The 17,205-nt window shown below is 41.2% G+C and overlaps 1 long non-coding RNA gene across 1 annotated transcript; it reads right to left on the bottom strand.

Moving 5' to 3' along the window:
• Positions 1 to 938: 938 nt before the first annotated feature.
• LOC144305472 (uncharacterized) lies at positions 939 to 16,302 on the bottom strand. Its single transcript, XR_013372478.1, has 3 exons — positions 16,130 to 16,302; positions 15,245 to 15,448; positions 939 to 1,161 (listed from the first exon to the last, which is right to left on the bottom strand). It is a non-coding gene; the product is annotated as an uncharacterized LOC144305472 (long non-coding RNA).
• Positions 16,303 to 17,205: the final 903 nt, after the last annotated feature.

Below are 17,205 nucleotides of genomic sequence, written 5' to 3'. Positions count from 1 at the left end.
AGGGCCATACTTGCGTGGAGCTCTGAGAATTTAGTATCAGCACCTCCCCGTGTGTTCTTTCTAGTTGGCTCTGGAATCATAGGCCAAAGCTAGTGTCTGATAAAATGCACATCCCTCTCATTGCACAAGGTAGAATCAGTAATGCTCAGCTAATTCTTTTATGTTTCAATGAAGAAATACATTGCCAGTTCGTACTAGTAACTTCTCTGATAGTTCATGCAACGTTTACCCCTGGGATGGGCACAAACTGAGAGCTACACATAAGACACACAAGTCCCTGCCCTTAGTAGACCTGGGTTTTAGCTGAGTCCTATGACCAGGCTTTACCTTCTCCACTCATTGTTACCAACGTAACTAAAGTTGGATTGAAAAACATAGAATCATAAAAAAAAAGAAAAACATAGGATAGAGGGACCCCTGGGTGGCTCAGTGGTTGAGCATCTGCCTTCGGCTCAGGGCGTGATCCTGGAGTTCGGGGCTCCCTGCATGGAGCCTGCTTTTCCCTCTGCCTGTGTCTCTGCCTTTCTCTGTGTGTCTCTTGTGAATAAATAAATAAAATCTTTTTTAAAAAAAGAAAAACATAGAATCGGGATTATCTTTATTAATATTCAGTATCTACCCTCTGTCAGGGACTATATTATGCTTTCTCTATATATCCACACATAATTCTCTTCATAACTACAAAGTTGGTTCCCTCTACTTCCCTCTACCTAGATAGGCAAATTGAGAGTCAAAGAAATTAAGTCATTTTACCCCAATCACACATGAAGTAAACAAGGGAGCCGGGATTGAACCCAAGTCTCTCTTAATCCAGGGTCTATACATTTCTCTTCCTTCTGGACTCAACATAAACTACACTAGGTTCCCTGAAAAATGAAAAGAAAGGCATTCAATCAGTCAATTGCTTATTCATTCATTTTTATTTTTTTATTGAGTACCCACCACCTTGTGGCACAGCTTCAGGGAGTGCCGCTCACAATACAGTCCACGTGCATCTCTGCCTGCCAGCACAAGAATGTGACTGGCGCCCCGGAACTTCACAACTTGCAGACTGTCTACCCCTGGACGTGGCATTCTAAATGACAGCAATAGACGGCAGATAGTCTTCCATAAGGGAGGAGCTTGTTATCCATTGCAGGGATAAAGAAAAGCCTCTTTAACCTTAAAACAAAAGAAAATATAATCAAAACATAATAATGCCTCAAAAATGTAAAAATACAGTGGCCGTTCCAAAGCAAGCATCCAATTTCCTATAGGGCTGCTATAAAGGAGCCCTTTAAAAACCATGAGCAATTTGCTGACTGTACAGGTGGCCTGACATGGCCCACTGCTGCCAAACACATTCAAAGACACCACAAGGAGGCGAGGCGAATGGGAAAAGGGTTTTGCATTTTTTAATCTTCTGTGTTGATTTATCTTCCTCTGTGCTAGGAGTGGAAGCAAGTCACTCTCCTGCCTCCTCCCAGCTTCACCTCCTTCCCCCTTTGAACACACACACACATACACACACACACACACACAATTTAAATTTATAATTCATCTGTGTTCTTCATTCGGGTTTCAGTGACTCAATTTTAGGGAATGCAAATACATGTTCTGCTACCTGCCATAGCTCAATAATCACTTGTCAGTATACTGACTATAGATGAAATTAAAGGACATTTGAAAAGACCCGTGGTTCTAAGAATAGACGTTAGAGAATATTAAAAAGTAATGAATCCATATTTGGACACCAAGTAAACTTCCCTTCACGTTATTTCTTTGGCTCGTGGATATCTGATAATTCACTCTGCCTATAAAGTTAAGTATATTAGGTCAGGGATCCAATTTTGATTTTTTTTTCACGTATCTAACATGATCTATTGCTAGAGTTCCATAAAAATATTAAATTGATGCTAATCACATACGTATGTGAATACAAACACACACACACAAAGTCCTCCACCCGGAGATAGACCGCATCTGTTCTTCGTTTCCCTCCTTCCATCGGTATCTAAGTTTTCACTGTTACCGAGGAAGGAAGATATTAATTTTTTGCTCTAGTAGTCAGAAGATTAGAAGCATTAAAACAGATGCACCACAGTCATGTTTATGTGAGGTGTTTTGTTTTTTTTTTTATCTAAAGACCAAAAGGAAGCAAATCTAATTGACAGATACATGAAACAGGGCTGTATTCTCAAATAGATTATTTTCTTGCTGCTAAGTTTCCTCTCTTGCTCTATCCAATACTTCATCTTTGCAAATATGGGGTTTGCTTCATAATGAATCTCAGGAAATCCTCCCTGTCACTCAACCATCCAGGGAACAGTCCTCTATGGCATGGCACGTCCCTTCACAGGTGGCTACGCCTGCCGAGAAGACATCAGAGATTCCCCAGTGGGAAGAAAAACCACAAAACAGAAGGCTTTAAAGTCAAATAAAGATTTAAGTGTGAAAGGTTGTTTTAGTTAGGGGAAGAAGGAGACTGGGGAGGATATCCCAGAGAAGACAGAGCCTAGCCCTGGAAAAAGATTATCCTCTTCAATACAAAGTGAAATGCAGATAAGTGGTGCCTTAGAGCAAACCAAACCTGCCTGGTCCTTAGACATCTGTACTACATAAAACACAGATTCCTGGGCTCCACCCCAAAATTCCTAGGTTTCACCCCAAAACCTCTGGGTACTGAGCCTAGAAACCTGTATGCTTGCAAAATACACCAAATGATGGAGCTTATTCCTGTTTGGAACCATGACCTTATAACACACACCAATCCACAGGTTTTGTCCTAGAAGAAGCCAATCTCAGCATAGCTGACATAGGTCCCGAGACAGGGAGAAGTCGCTGGGACCACTGAATCCCTGTGTAAGGTAGGGAACTGAGGAGCTGAAGAAGAACTGTTCTCAGGGAACAACCCCTAACAGGATATGGCTAAAACTCACACATGAATTCATAGCTCTGGAATTCTGTGGCAAGAACAGGAGTGGAAAGGAAAACACAGATGCAGAGAGTATTATGATTGAGGACAATGTAAGGGAACATGTGGGCCAGTTGAATAGGAAGTCTATTCAGACACAGGGGCTCCAAAGTTTGGGTTTGTATCCCAGAGCCGGCATTTTCTCCCCATCTCTGTACCCACTTACCTGAACCTTATCCCCACTATTCCAACAGCCTCCCAACTGGTGGCCCTACATCCAGATCCGCCCACTCCCTGCCAATCTATTCTATCCCCACGGACCCCCGATAACCTAAACATACAAGTGTGATCCTGGTATTCCTTTACCTAGTATGCTGTTAATAGTTCTTAGGATAAAGGCCAAAATCCTTAACATGGCCTCAAGGCCCTTCATGTACGAACTCAGCCTCATCTCTTGCCACTTTCCCTTCCATGTCATTGTCTACTTAGGCTGGTTTTATTTTATTTTATTTTATTTGATGCTTTGACTTGCAATTTCCTCCAACTGCCACCCTCACTCCCAAGACCTTCAGGAATGCTGGCTTTTATGGCTGGGCTGTCCCTTTCCAGCCTTGACTCATCATTCAGATCTTAGATCAAACATCACTTCTGCAGAGAAGACTTCCCTTGCCTCCTAGCCTAAGTCGAGCCCCTTATTCTACATTCCCATGGCTCCCTGTACTTTTCCTTTGTCGTTCTCCTCATTCAGATAGTAAGGTCTATTTTTGTGATTACATGATTAATGTCTAATTCCCTCACTGTGATACAAACTCCACGAAGGCAATATGTTTTAGTCTATAACCTACCCAGCACCTAGAATAGTATCTGAAATATAGTAAATACTTATTTTAGGGGAAAAAAAACCAATATGCTTGAGTGACTGGGAAAAAGGAATTCCACTGAAGAAACAGAGATGCCAGAAAAAAAAAATGAAATGTTTGATTTTAAGTACTACCTACACTCGAAAGCAGCAAATACAGGTGGATTAATGTAAAGATAATAACAAAATTACAATGACATTTGATTTTAACGAGTAATAGATAATGTATGTTGTACTCTAGGGCTGAAAATAAAGACTCGGGAGATATAATAATTCAAATGGTAGTTAAATCCTGAGAAATCCAAATGAAAAAGTACACATAATATCAAATATTAAGTCTCAAGGGAGGCCCATGGTTAGAGGATGGGAGGACCAAGGCAGAGAAAGATGGACCAGAAGGACATGACTGTCCGGAATGGTGTAGTGAAACAGGGAGCACTAAGAGAGTAAGATGGGGTGTGGTGTACGGCAATTTTGTTTCTATATCTGAATTATCAATGAAGTCAAATGCTGCAGAGATGACAAAGATGGTGAAGATCAAACAGGCCATTGATATTGACACAAGTTTGCTCCTTGAAGAGCTGGGGAGTTGAAACTCTATCATGGAGGATGGGTAAGAGAACTGGGCAGGTGATAAAAGCCTATTTTCAAACACCTTCATATGTACATCTGCAAATGTAACCGTAGCATCTTCAGTAGGTTGGTCTGGTTCTTACTGAAGAGATACTAAAAAAGGCACCAACAGTGAAGAAGTCCTGCCTACATCTTCCCCAGATTAGAACCCAAGTTGGTTCTATAAACATCGGAGTGCAGGTGTCTTGGTTTTAGTCTAAACTGATCATGTCATACATGCTCAATGAGTGTTTACTGATTCTGATGGTGATATTTTGCCTTTAATCCATCTTCAGTGTGCCCACTTTGATTTCAGCAGAGCAGAATCTGTTGTGTTATAAATATCTGTGAAACATTTCATTAAATGTGAATGCAAAAATTCAAATATATAGCAGTATTCCTTCTTGAGATGCTAATTGGCAAACATAAAGGGAGAGCAGTTTGGGGCAGCACTGAAAAAATGTCAGTTGATGCAGGTTTCTAAGGGACCAGAATAACCCAGACACCCTAAAGTACAAAAAAGATGAGTCAGCTACAGATCAGAGGTCACAGATTTTTAAGATTCTCGTTAAACTATAAGATAATATACTCCACCATTGATCTTTGAGCACAGAAAAAGAGAGAGCCAAAAAAAAAAAAAAATGCAATTGACCTGTTTGCATCCAGAAGACCACTAGAAAAGCTACTTGCTTCCAGTATTGATTAGCAGATAGATAAGTCTGGAACAGGAAAGAGTTTCACCAAACTGTTGCTCCCTTTTAGGTCTAGTTCATTTGGCAAATGTGCCCACCTCTGGACAAGCCCATCCGTGGCCCTTTGGTACTAGTGAAAGAAGTGGTCAATTGACAGAATGTTCACGTGATCTTATGGACTCATGAGTAAGCCCAGGGAAAAGGTAGACAAGAGAGAGGGAAGTTAAACTCCTCCAACTCCTTGCTTCGATATCATCGGCCTTGCCTTACCCTTATCTTCGTACACACCCAAAGGCTAGATATGTTCATTACAAGTAGCCCTGGATATATGAGGAAGTCCTGATGGCTTTAATTGTCTATAACTTCATAATGAGCCAGCAGTATATCATCTAGAAATAAAAGGAAGTAGATGGCAGTCCCTCTCTCCCCTCTGTATATTCAGACCACATCTGACACCTGTAATCCAGCCTAGCAGCCATACTTACTTAGGGAGGTAGACAACCTGAAGTAAGCTCAAACCTCTGTAGAGAGCCTCAGTACAAGCCCTCAAAATGATGTCATCTGCAGCCAAATTCAAGGAATTGAGGCTAATTCTGCTTACAGAAGAGTAAGATGGGGTGGGATATAGGGTAGAGAGATGGGAGGGTAACCATGCATTCTTGAGCTGTACCAGTGTCATTAGTTTTTCCATCTTACCCACTAGACTGTGAGCATCATGAGGGCAATGACCATATTTTATTTCTGTTGGGGACTCAGGGCAGATCTAGGCCTGTAACAGGTATTCAATAAATACTTGGTTATAAACTGAATAACTGGCTTCAGAGTTTGAAAGAACTGTCATGTGGAGAGGTGAGATTTGTTCTTTGTGGTCTCAAATAACAGAATCAGGAACAATGGGCATAAGGTATAAGCAGACAGCTTTATGTCAATATAAGGAAGAATTTCCTATAGAGCTGTTCTTAGAAAGACTAAGAACTTCTTCCTTGGAGGAATCTAACAGAGACCTGCCAAGTTTAGGGTAGTGACAATGATGCAGAGAAGATTTAAGCATAAAGCGGGTTTACCTACATCATGGTTCTCAATCCTGGTGACACAGTAAAATCACTTGGGGTTCTGTTTTTGTTTTAATACAGATGCCTAGACATAATCCTCAGAAACTTGGCTTCAATTAGCCCAGGGCACCAGCATTTTAAGACACTCTCCAGATGGTTCTAATAAGCAACTACCGGTGAGAAACACTAGATGAAACTTTCAGGTTCTTTCCAAACTTAAGACTCTGATTTTATATCTGAAGAAACAGGAGCTTCCCTTCAAAATACTCCAATTTTGACTGACTGCCTAATTCATTAGATGTTCTCTAATGCTAGTTAAACTAATGAAACATCTAAGGCAATGTTCCAAACAGAAGGATAAAAAAATTGGAACAAGAGATAGGAACAGAGCATGAAAAAAAAAAAAAAAAAAAAAAAACAGAGCATGTATTAAAGCACATACCTTAATTTGTAGTTTACAAATTCTAAATAATTGAATTTTTACTTTATCAAAATTTTGGAAAGTGCAAACATGCAAAGTTCTTCTGAAGTTTCCTGATATGAAACCATCAGCAGTTGGATCACCAGTAGGTGTGGATATAATCAAAAACCTCAGAATTCTCAAATCTCAAAATGCTGTTTGAGACCTTTCAGCCTGAGGACCGAAAATACCAAAAGTGAATGGGAGAGTACATATGGTTGTTAGAACGCAAGTAGGTGACAATCAGATAATCTCATATGCTGCTTTTTTATCCTGAACTATTTTGGTAAAAGCCTGCTCTTTGGTAAATGAATAATTCACTTATATTTCAAATGTATTTTAAATGTGTCACTTTTGAAAGCAGGGTAAGATATATTTAAATAATATATTATCACTTTTTAATAGATTGAGAAGTGGTTTGGGGCATTGCTCTAGATAGAAGAAGCCAGTCAGCTGCATGCCTAGAAAAACAAAGAAGGGATGGGCACTGAATCCTTTCTTTCAGTCCAATAGTCAGGTACTCAATAGCTTCTATAGTTTCAGGTTTCCCTTACTGTGCCTTCTGAGATGCTGACTTTGCCAGGTGAGCCTGTTCAGTATTCAGTTGCCACTACCTGTGGCTCCCAATGACTGAAGATTTAATTGATCTACATTTACACCCTTAGAAGAGACCATAATTTTCAAATTTTCAAATAAGACCTATATATTATTAAAATATATAGGTCTTAAAAGCACACAGAAACAAAAATAGTTAATTTCCAACAAAGGAAGTTGGGAGGTGGGAAACCACAGTGCCTTGTTCACGGTAACTGTTCAAAGATACTATAATGCAGTGACGAAAGGTAAGTTTTTTTCAAGCAGAGATTTTCAAGTGAAAGTCTCATGGGGCAGGATTGTGGCTAGAGTACTGGAAGCCAGTGTGGTCACTAAAAACACAGAGTGAGAGTGAAGGAGTCTATTAGGACTTAGCTCAGAAACAGATATGAAGAGCCTCACAGGAAGCTTTGTAAGGCCTCTGGTTGTTACTCTAAGCGAAATTCAAGGTTTTGAGCAAAGAGAAACATAATCTGACTTTGGTTTTTAAAGGATCACTTGGCTGCTAGTGTTGAAATTCCATCACGAGGGGCCACGGCAGAGAAGCAGGGAGGCCAATCAGGAAGGATATGGCAATAAATCAGGTGACAGAGGATGGTATCCGGGACCAGGGTGATGTGGTCACATTCTGGATATTCAAATATTTTGAAGATAAACCAATAAGCTATGCTGGCACACTGAAAGTAGAATATGAAATGGAAAGATAAATTAAGATGACTTCAAGGGTTTGAGCCCAAGCAACTGAAAGGGAGGATTGCTCTTTACTAATAAGGAACAACTAGGAGAAGGATGTTTGGGGGAGAGCAGAAGTTCAGTATGCAACATATTAATTTTCAACATACCTATTACAAACTTAAGTGAAAAGCTGAGTAAGCAATAACCATACATATTTCAAGTCTATGGAAGGGTTTCAGGTCAGAGATATAAATTTGAGAGTCTTCAGCAGATGGATGGTATTTAAATACCTGAGTTTGGTTGGACATGAGTGTAAACAGAATAGGGAAAACATCTTGAGGACTGACCCCTAGAGAACCCAATATTTAGAGGTCAAGAAGATCAGGATGCACCAACCAAAGGGACTGAGGTGGAACAGCCATGGAGGTATGAAGAAACCAGAAAAGTAAGAGACCCTGGAAGCCAAGGGAAGAAGCTGTTTCAAGGAAGAGTACGACTCAGCATATCAAATGCTGTGATAATGCAATGAAAATCAGAGCTGAAATCTGTCCCCTGTTTTTAGCAATAAGGAGGGGCAGTCATTTTAAGTGGTTTGCTTGTAGTGGAGGAGGTAAAAAGCCTTAGTGGAGTGGATTCAAAACAGGAGAGGAAGTGGAAAGAGCAAGCTTAGACAATCCAAGGAGCCATCATTGACTGACTGGAGGAGACAATGAAGAATAAATAGATATATTCCCCAAGTTAAGCAATAGAATTCAGCACGTAGAAAACAGGTCCATATTCCCACTCTCAGAGGAAAGAAAGAGCTGTTATCTCTCGGTAATAAGGTGAGACATTGTTTAACTTCTCATCTTGTCAGCCTACCTGGCTTCTGAATCTCAAGCCACAGTGTTGCTGATCAATTTGACAAACTCAGGTGGCAGGCTTGGATTTCAGCTCCAACCCATCTTCATGGGCTGTAATACAAATCCACACCCCAAAGGCCTTAGGCCTCCACCCAATCAATAAATTGCATTTAATGCCCTTAGGGAAAATGGTCTTTGATGAGCCTCGTTGTTAGCAGCCAATCCAAGCCCATTACCTTCCACATCTGGAAATAGGTGAGTAAGGAAAATGAGGCTGATGGCTTCAATTTAGTTCTCATTTATCAGCATCACAATAACTCAACTCAATGACCTACAATTCAGGGTGATTGGATGAATTTTCTGAGTAGAGGTCCAAGACAGAAATAATAAAGAGGCTGAAGGTCAGGATCCAGGATTACTGGTAGAGTTATGAGGAAGGACCAGGTTTAGAGTCAAGGAGCAAGAATAAAGGGCACTGTGTAAGATGCTCAGAGGCCCAAAACAAGAAAAGCTGCCAGGCTGGTATGGCACGGTATCATTTGCCACTCCCCTATAACTTCTGACTCTTAATTTCATTAAAAACAGTGATTACAATAAACCTTACATTTCTACAGTTTAATCCCTTCCAAAATGCTTTACTGTCTACTTTTCTCAAGAGTCCCTTAGCAGGTAATAATATTTTCCATTTCACAGATGGAAAAACTGAGCTCAGAGAGGGTGAGGTACACAGAACAGTAAATGCCGATGACCAGTAAAGAACACACTTTGCTTCAGTGAATCACACACTCTCCTGTTGAGGGACAGAATTGGCTGTGTGAGTTTAACCAAACTGGAAGAGTATATGTAATGGGATGAAAAATATTTTATCTATGAACACCAGAATTCTTCTTAAGGAGAAAACTGTCTATGGTTAGGAAAATAATAGCAGATCCTGGTTTACCCAGTACAATCCCAATTTTTGCCTTCTGTCCTAGAGAAATGCTTAATATCGCCAACTTTTGCTTTCAAAGGTATTTCATTTCTTGGGGTGGGGTCACCTTGGTAAACTACATATATCATATATAAAGCTGGCTGAGAGAAGACAGGGAGGGAAGGGAGACCCCACCCAAGAGCAAGGATTAGCAGGAAATGACACAGCAGAGTGTTGGCCACACTGCTCTGCGTTTGACATGAACAGGAATGGAGAGAAGAACCAGAAGAGAAAAGAAATAAGCAGTTAGAAAAAACTAGGCAAGTGATGTGTGGCCGGGGAGAGGGTGTGGGATTAACAGCCGAATCCCCAACTGCAGGGTGACCTTAGGACTTTTAAGAACAAAGGTACCTGATTTCTAATTTGAAATTATTTGTATTCCTAAAATGTAAAATTTTGCCCTGCCCTCCTTCCCCCTTCAATCAAGTCTAGACATATGTAAATACTTTACCTAAGTTGTTTTTTTTTTTTTTTTTAAGAGAAATACAGAGAACTAGAAGTTTAGAGCCAGAGGGGCCAGGAACACATAAACCCCACAGGAATTCTCAAAATCCACAGGGCCAAGTATGGAGCTTTGGGACAATGTCTGGCAACATAGCGCATGAATACCGAGTTCCCACTTGAGTTGTATAAACAGTGAATGTAATAGGGACTGGCAGTTGTTTGGTTAATTAGAAAAAAATCAAGTTAATTAAGTTAAACATTTCACTAAAACTCGAACCTATAAATATATTATTCACCAATGTCTTAATGTGGAGCTAAGGCTGCATATTCTATCGTTAAGTGTGCTGAAGGGAGTTCTCGGTTGTCTTTCTTGCATAAAGCACATCCATGATGTAGCATCTAATTTCTTCGGAAGAGACAAAGCAATCTAAAAGCAGAATTCTCCTAGACTTCTACGATATTTTTCTAATCTCATGCAGATGTTTTGCCCATCCTTAATTTGATAACAATTCTCAGCAATTTGTTTTATCAAATCTTTCCAAAGAAGCTTAGCTTCCATAGAGATACTTTCTTCTTGCATTAATGTCCCATCTACTTATGTAATAGTTAATAAAATTATATGATTTTGATATACTTTCTTCTTGCATTAATGTCCCATCTACTTATGTAATGGTTAATAAAATTATATGATTATGATAACAAAAAACAAATGGCACAAACAAGTTTGCAACAAACGCAGCCAACTCTTGAGAAGTGGAGACGTTATCTATGGGAGCAGGAGTGTTTGGTGTATTAGAACATTGACTTTGCCATGACTCCAGACAGCATCCCACATTTTACAGAGGACAGAGCTCTATTATTCCATTTAGTAAAGAGGTCAGTTTCAAAAGTTTCTATTAGGAACCGCCATCTGTAAATCGCCAAAATGACCAACACAAAGGGAAAGAGGAGAGGTACCCGCTATATGTTCTCTAGGCCTTTTAGAAAACATGGAGTTGTTCCTTTGGCCACATACATGCCAATCTCTAAGAAAAGTGATTTTGTGGACATCAAGGGAATGGGCACTGTTCAAAAAGGAATGCCCCACAAATGTTACCATGGCAAAACTGGAAGAGTCTACAGTGTTACTCAACATGCTGTTGGCATTGTTGTAAACAAACAAGTTAAGGGCAAGATTCTTGCCAAGAGAATTAATGTCCCCATTGAGCATATTAAACACTCAAAGAGCCTGAGATAGCTTCCTGAAGCGTGTGAAGGAAAATGATCAGAAAAAGAAGGAAGCCAAAGAGAAAGAAAGGTACTTGGGTCCAACCGAAGCACCAGCCTGCCCCACCCAGAGAAGCACACTTTGTGAGAACCAATGGAAAGGAGCCTGAACTGCTGAGACCCATTCCCCATGAATTCATGGCATGATACATGTAAAAGAAATAAAAGACCTCAGGATTGTAAAAGTGTTTCTCTTAATTGAGTAGGAGTGTGGTTGGTGTCCTTTCACTTAAAAAATATTTAAAGCAAAAAAAAAAAAAGTTTCTATTAGGTGTACACCTAATTTTCCTTAAGAGTTAAACAGCTTGCCAATGCAAAGCACTTTGGAACTATGTCCAGCAGCTGCATCACTACCAGCCTCCAGACCTTCACGTGGCACGAGGACCACCTCCCCTCATGGGAAACACGTCATTCCCACTCCTAACTGAATAATTATATTGTGTAGTGAGCTTTGACATGGTCTCAACCTTCAGTGACGCCCCTTAAAAGAAGCCAAGTTGTACCCGGAGCCAGACAGAACAGCTCCAGAACAGCTTCTCAATGAGAAGTTGTAACATTTAGTGGTAATGACTAAACGCATGTATTCAGTGTAAATTAGGGGACTCTCTTCGGCTGGAAAGGGCAGGGTGCTAAATCTAAGGAAGCAGTCAGAGAAAGCAAATTTTCTCCTAATCAGAAAAGTACAATCATGGTGAAGTGAAGCAGGTAAATGGAGCTAGTGTGTATAATTAGGATCTTATTTCCTTTTCCTGCAAACTGCAAGAAAGGAAAGGTGGGCACCTGAGAAGGAAGTTAAAATTGCTGGAAGAGAACTTCCTTGGTTAACTAAGGAGACAGGTTAAGCCTGATGATGGTCTTGGTAAAGAGCTGAGGACACCTGCAGCCTGAGGACATCTGTGAATTTAAAGGGACTTCTGATGTCAGAAATTCTAAAGTGGGATCCCTGGGTGGTGCAGCAGTTTGGCGCCTGCCTTTGGCCCAGGGCGCGATCCTGGAGACCCGGGATCGAATCCCACGTCGGGCTCCCAGTGTATGGAGCCTGCTTCTCCCTCTGCCTGTGTCTCTGCCTCTCTCTCTCTGTGACTATCATAAATAAATAAAAAATTTTTAAAAAAAAGAAATTCTAAAGTGACAGCATTCCTTCTTTAAAGTTAGATTTTTTTAATTGATATTAATCACTACATGCAGTTAATAGGCAAAATTTCTCACTATACCTAGATTTTGTGTTTCTTTAAATTTTACTCTGCTTGTATATTCTTCATTAATACAAGGTTTAATAAATACACATGGTGGTAAATTTAGCACAAAATACTGGGTTGTTGTTTTTTTTTATAAGAAAGGCAAAGTTGAGTTAAAGAAATGCACCATTATCTCTGGGACTCGACCTCCCCACTGAGCCACCTGGCAATCCACACCTGAGGCAGTGTAATGACCGGGCGATCTAGAACTTCAGGGGAAAAGGACAGCCAACTGAAAACTGTCAAGCATTGGCAGCCGGCAGAAGGTGGGATGGAGAAAGTGGCAAGCCGAGCTAGATATTTTATTTGTTTTTATAATTAAAAGATATAAGAAGAAGCAAAAAAGATTAAACAGAAGTTGCCATTGAGAGCCCGCAGGAACAAATATGCAAATGTTGTTTCACCTGCTGCCAGCTTTGCTGAAGCAGGGACACTGTATCTCCAGCCTAGCTCTTGTGTTTTGAAGTTGGGAGGCAGATATTAGTGGAGTCTCCACACTTGCCTGCTTCCCCTTGTTCTCCTGCTCGAATGCATGGTGAGGAAGCCCATGCTGAGGCCTCTGCGGGACACCATCAACAGGAGCTGCTAATAATGGGAAACCTAATGACCCTTTAATGGGACGAGTACAGCTAAGAGAGTCGTGCAGATTTTATTTATAAGAGAAGAAGAAACAATGCTCTAAGCCAAAGCAAGAGCTGACCAGGCTGGGCACAGTTAAGCCTAGTAAAGAGAAGGCTATAGCCCTCCTTAAGAAAAGACATTCATCATGAAGACCTCCACCTCCACGTAGCATCCACAGCAACCACCAAACCCTGAGCATGACGAGGCAATATTCACAGTGCACAGTGAGGTCTCATAGGACACCTGGGTTAAGCAACACGGTGGACATCTTTTCCTAATTTGCATTTATGAAACAGAGTTAATCCACAGCAAGAGATTGGGACTGAGTCTCCAAGACCTGGGCTAAATCCAACTGGAATAGAACATGTTGTCAGTCAGACTCAAATATGTCCACTGTAGCAAAAGACCATAGTTGTACAGGTATTTCTCAAACGCTGGGAAATCACCTGGTTTTACCAAATTAACCCAAAATCATCCTTAGAGCTTGAAGGTTTCCATCCCATCCCATCTGACAGTATTAACGTCCATGAAAACTCTAGAACAATGGGTCTCAAAGTGCAATCCTCAGACCAGTAGCACCAATGTCTCCTATGAATGCACATTCTCAAGCTCCACCTGGAGCCTAGTTACTGGAAAAATCCAGGGCTGGAGCCAAGAATCTGTTTTAACATGACTTCCAGGTGATTCTCCTAATGCACTCGAGTTTGAGAACCACTGGTCTCAAACTTAGCTCCATGTTAGAAGCTCTTAGGAAACTTTAAGAAACAAAATGCTGATGCCCAGTTGTTACACCCTTCCCCACTTCTGAGATTCTGATTTAATTGGCATCAGGCACAGCCTTGGCATATGAGTTTTGGGGTTTATTTATTTGTTTGTTTTTTACTCCCCAGCTAGTTCTAATGCACAAGAAAGTCTGAAAACCACTAGAGCAAACTCAGGAAATTAACATAAACAGACTTTTCATACGTGGGGCAAAGAGCATATACCTAGTCAACAAGTACTCAGAGGTATCAATTACAAAGAATAATAAATAAATAAAATTTAAAAATTAATGAAACCTAAGACTTTTGGGGGAAAATTCATTTTCTTTTTTGTTGAAATAGGGTCAAGGGAAAACATGATTGAGTCCATCAGTGTAGATTACTTATTATTCTTCGTAATTTATTTGAGAGAGTGTACGCAAACGCACAGAAGGGTGGAGAGAAGGGCGGAGGGAGAAGGACTAGCAGATTCCCCGCTGAGCAGGGGGCAGATGAGGGGCTCAGTTCCAAGACCCAGGGATCATGACCTGAGCTGAAGGCAGAGGTTTAACTGACTGAGCCACCCAGGTGCCCCTAGGCTTGAATTATTTAAATATATATGTGAGATAGCCTGGTTTGTCCTTGCTCGTAGGGAACTCAGAAACTAGTTTTGTCCTTAGAAACTTTATCCACCTTTTTAATTTTTTTTAAAGATTTTATTTTTAAGTAATCTCTCTGTCCAACATGAGCCTCGAACTCACAGCCCCAGGATCAAGAATTGCATGCTCCACTGACTACGCCAACCAGGGGCCCCTATTTACCCCTTTTAAAGTAACTGACTCCTGTTCTTTTATACATATTTGAAAGTCTTGTTGCCATGCTTCTCACACTAAAATACATGTATCCCCAAAGGTGGCTCATATGTCTGGAGACCCCAATTTAATCAAAGTTAGGTTATTTTAAACGTCTTAATATTAATACAAATGCAGATACATTATGAATTGGAAGGCACAATTTGATCATTCTGGGTTCTTCCCCAAGGACCCTGAGAACACAGCCTATTTACTCTCCCCCTGCCCTTAGGAGCACTTCACTAGGAAGTCTGAAAGGCACTAACATTTTGTGTGTGTGCGTGTGTGTGTGTGTGTGTGTGTGTGTGTATGTATATATGAGCCTTATTGAAAACTGCCTGAAATTACTTTGGAAGAAGGCATAATATAAACAAATAAATGAAGAAATCACCCGTTGAGATCTTTTCTATGTAAGTAAACCATTATTATTATTACCTCCAAACACTGTTTATTCTTTGGATTCCATCAGAAACCAATATTCAAGGGGATCCCTGGGTGGTGCAGCAGTTTAGCACCTGCTTTTGGCCCAGGGCGCGATCCTGGAGACCCGGGATGGAGTCCCACGTCGGGCTCCCGGTGCAAGGAGCCTGCTTCTCCCCCTGCCTGTGTCTCTGCCTCTCTCTCTCTCTCACTGTGTGCCTATCATAAATAAATTTAAAAAGAAAGAAAGAAACCAATATTCAACAAAGAGAAACAAGCTATCACCATTTGATACGATGGATCCATGAGATCCCATTATGGGAGACATTGAGAATACCTTTGAAATAATAATAAAGTTCATCCTTTAATTTATGTTTAATGAGCCTAGATGCTGAGAATGGCATTCCAGGTGAGGACTCCTGTCTCCAGGAGGCCTGTGGTGGGAGGAAGTCAGGACTTGGTGGTGAGGAAACAAGGGAACCGGGCAGGAAGCAAAAAGGAGATAAGTTATTGAAATTGGGATTCAAGGCAGAAACCTATAAAAAACCTATAAAGCAAAAGGCTTAGGAAATAGGGCATTCTCACCATCTCCCAGAAGAATGAGAGAGAAGAGAGAGGAGAATGAATGACAAAAATCCAAATCAAGACTACAACCTCAAGGAGAAATTGTCAGCATTTTATAGAGAATTGTTGTGCCATATTTATGCATTTATTACACCCGAAGGGTTTATTGCTCAGTCTTTCTGCTGTCCTCTAGGTGAAAAATAGAACTCTGCTCCTCAGAGCTTTTACAGAAAATGGCAATAAAATTCCCCATAGAGTTTGCCCTGTCTCCCAGCTTTTCCTTTCTAACCAAGTTTGAGCTTTTAGAATTGGCACTTTGGGGGGTATTTCACGTACCTTTTGCTTCAGGCACCAGCGCACCGCACCACATTTTCAGGGCTTCTCACTTCTGCTACGTCCCACCCAGTACAGATGGCAGCACACGTAAGTGCAGCGTCCCTTGGGTTTGTCAATATTTGGGAGAAAGGCAGTTTCTCTCTTTTTCTGTCAGAAGAAAAATTAAAATCTGAAACTCCTAACTATCCTTAGCACTAAGTGTTGTAAGTAACAAAATCAGCATTTCCATTTCCCAGAAAGTTGAACAGAGAAGCCTCTCCCCTTCCGCGAGCACTGCGTTTGGAGCCACCAGCATATTAGAACCATATCAGCGACCATCTGGCCCATACCCCTGTTCTACCAATGAGGGGATCGGGGCTCAGAGAGGGTGACTGATCTCTCTCGGGGCCACAAAGCCAAGGAGACCAGAGTCCCAGTCTCCTAGTTTAATTCAAATTTCCTCCCAATCTACCTTGCCATGCCCCTGAGTGCCACTAACCGGGAAGGAAGTAGAATGAAACCTAATGGGAGGGAAATATAGCCTTGACACTGGACAGGTGTGCAAAGCTGATGCATATGCAGGAGGCAGCAAGCAGACTTGCAGCAGGCCTCCGGCGTACAGGGAAGCAGCTGAAGCCACAACAAACAAGGACACAGAGGGCCGAGCGAGACTGCATGGGGAGCTGCATGTCCCCAGAGCCTGGCTGAGGGCAGAGACCCTCATTTCTCTCCTGGTTGGATGCTCCTGGACCTGTACGAGGTACAAAGTCTTGCACCCAGGGAGGTAAAAAGTGCAACAGATAATCTAGCAAATGGATTCTAACATTTGGATCCTTACCTGTAAAATGGGCTCATTACCCCTGCCCTGTAAAAAGTGAACCGAGACATGTGACCTTGTATGTAAATTATAAAGGAGGGTGAGATAGTACCATTACTCCTGTCCCCACGACCACCTCCGTCTCAGGGGCAAAAACACCTGGGCTTTTCAGGAATTTCTGACACATAGTCCCGAAGTTTAAAGATGGACAAAGCATGTTGTGAAATGAAAAATAGCTTTGGACACAGAGATAGGTTTCCGCAGCTGCTGACACACAAAC

Source organism: Canis aureus, chromosome 35 (genome assembly GCF_053574225.1).
Source record: "Canis aureus isolate CA01 chromosome 35, VMU_Caureus_v.1.0, whole genome shotgun sequence".
In the NCBI taxonomy this organism is placed as follows: domain Eukaryota; kingdom Metazoa; phylum Chordata; class Mammalia; order Carnivora; family Canidae; genus Canis; species Canis aureus.
Note: the sequence above shows the minus strand (reverse complement) of the source record. Positions and strands in the feature narration are given on the sequence as shown.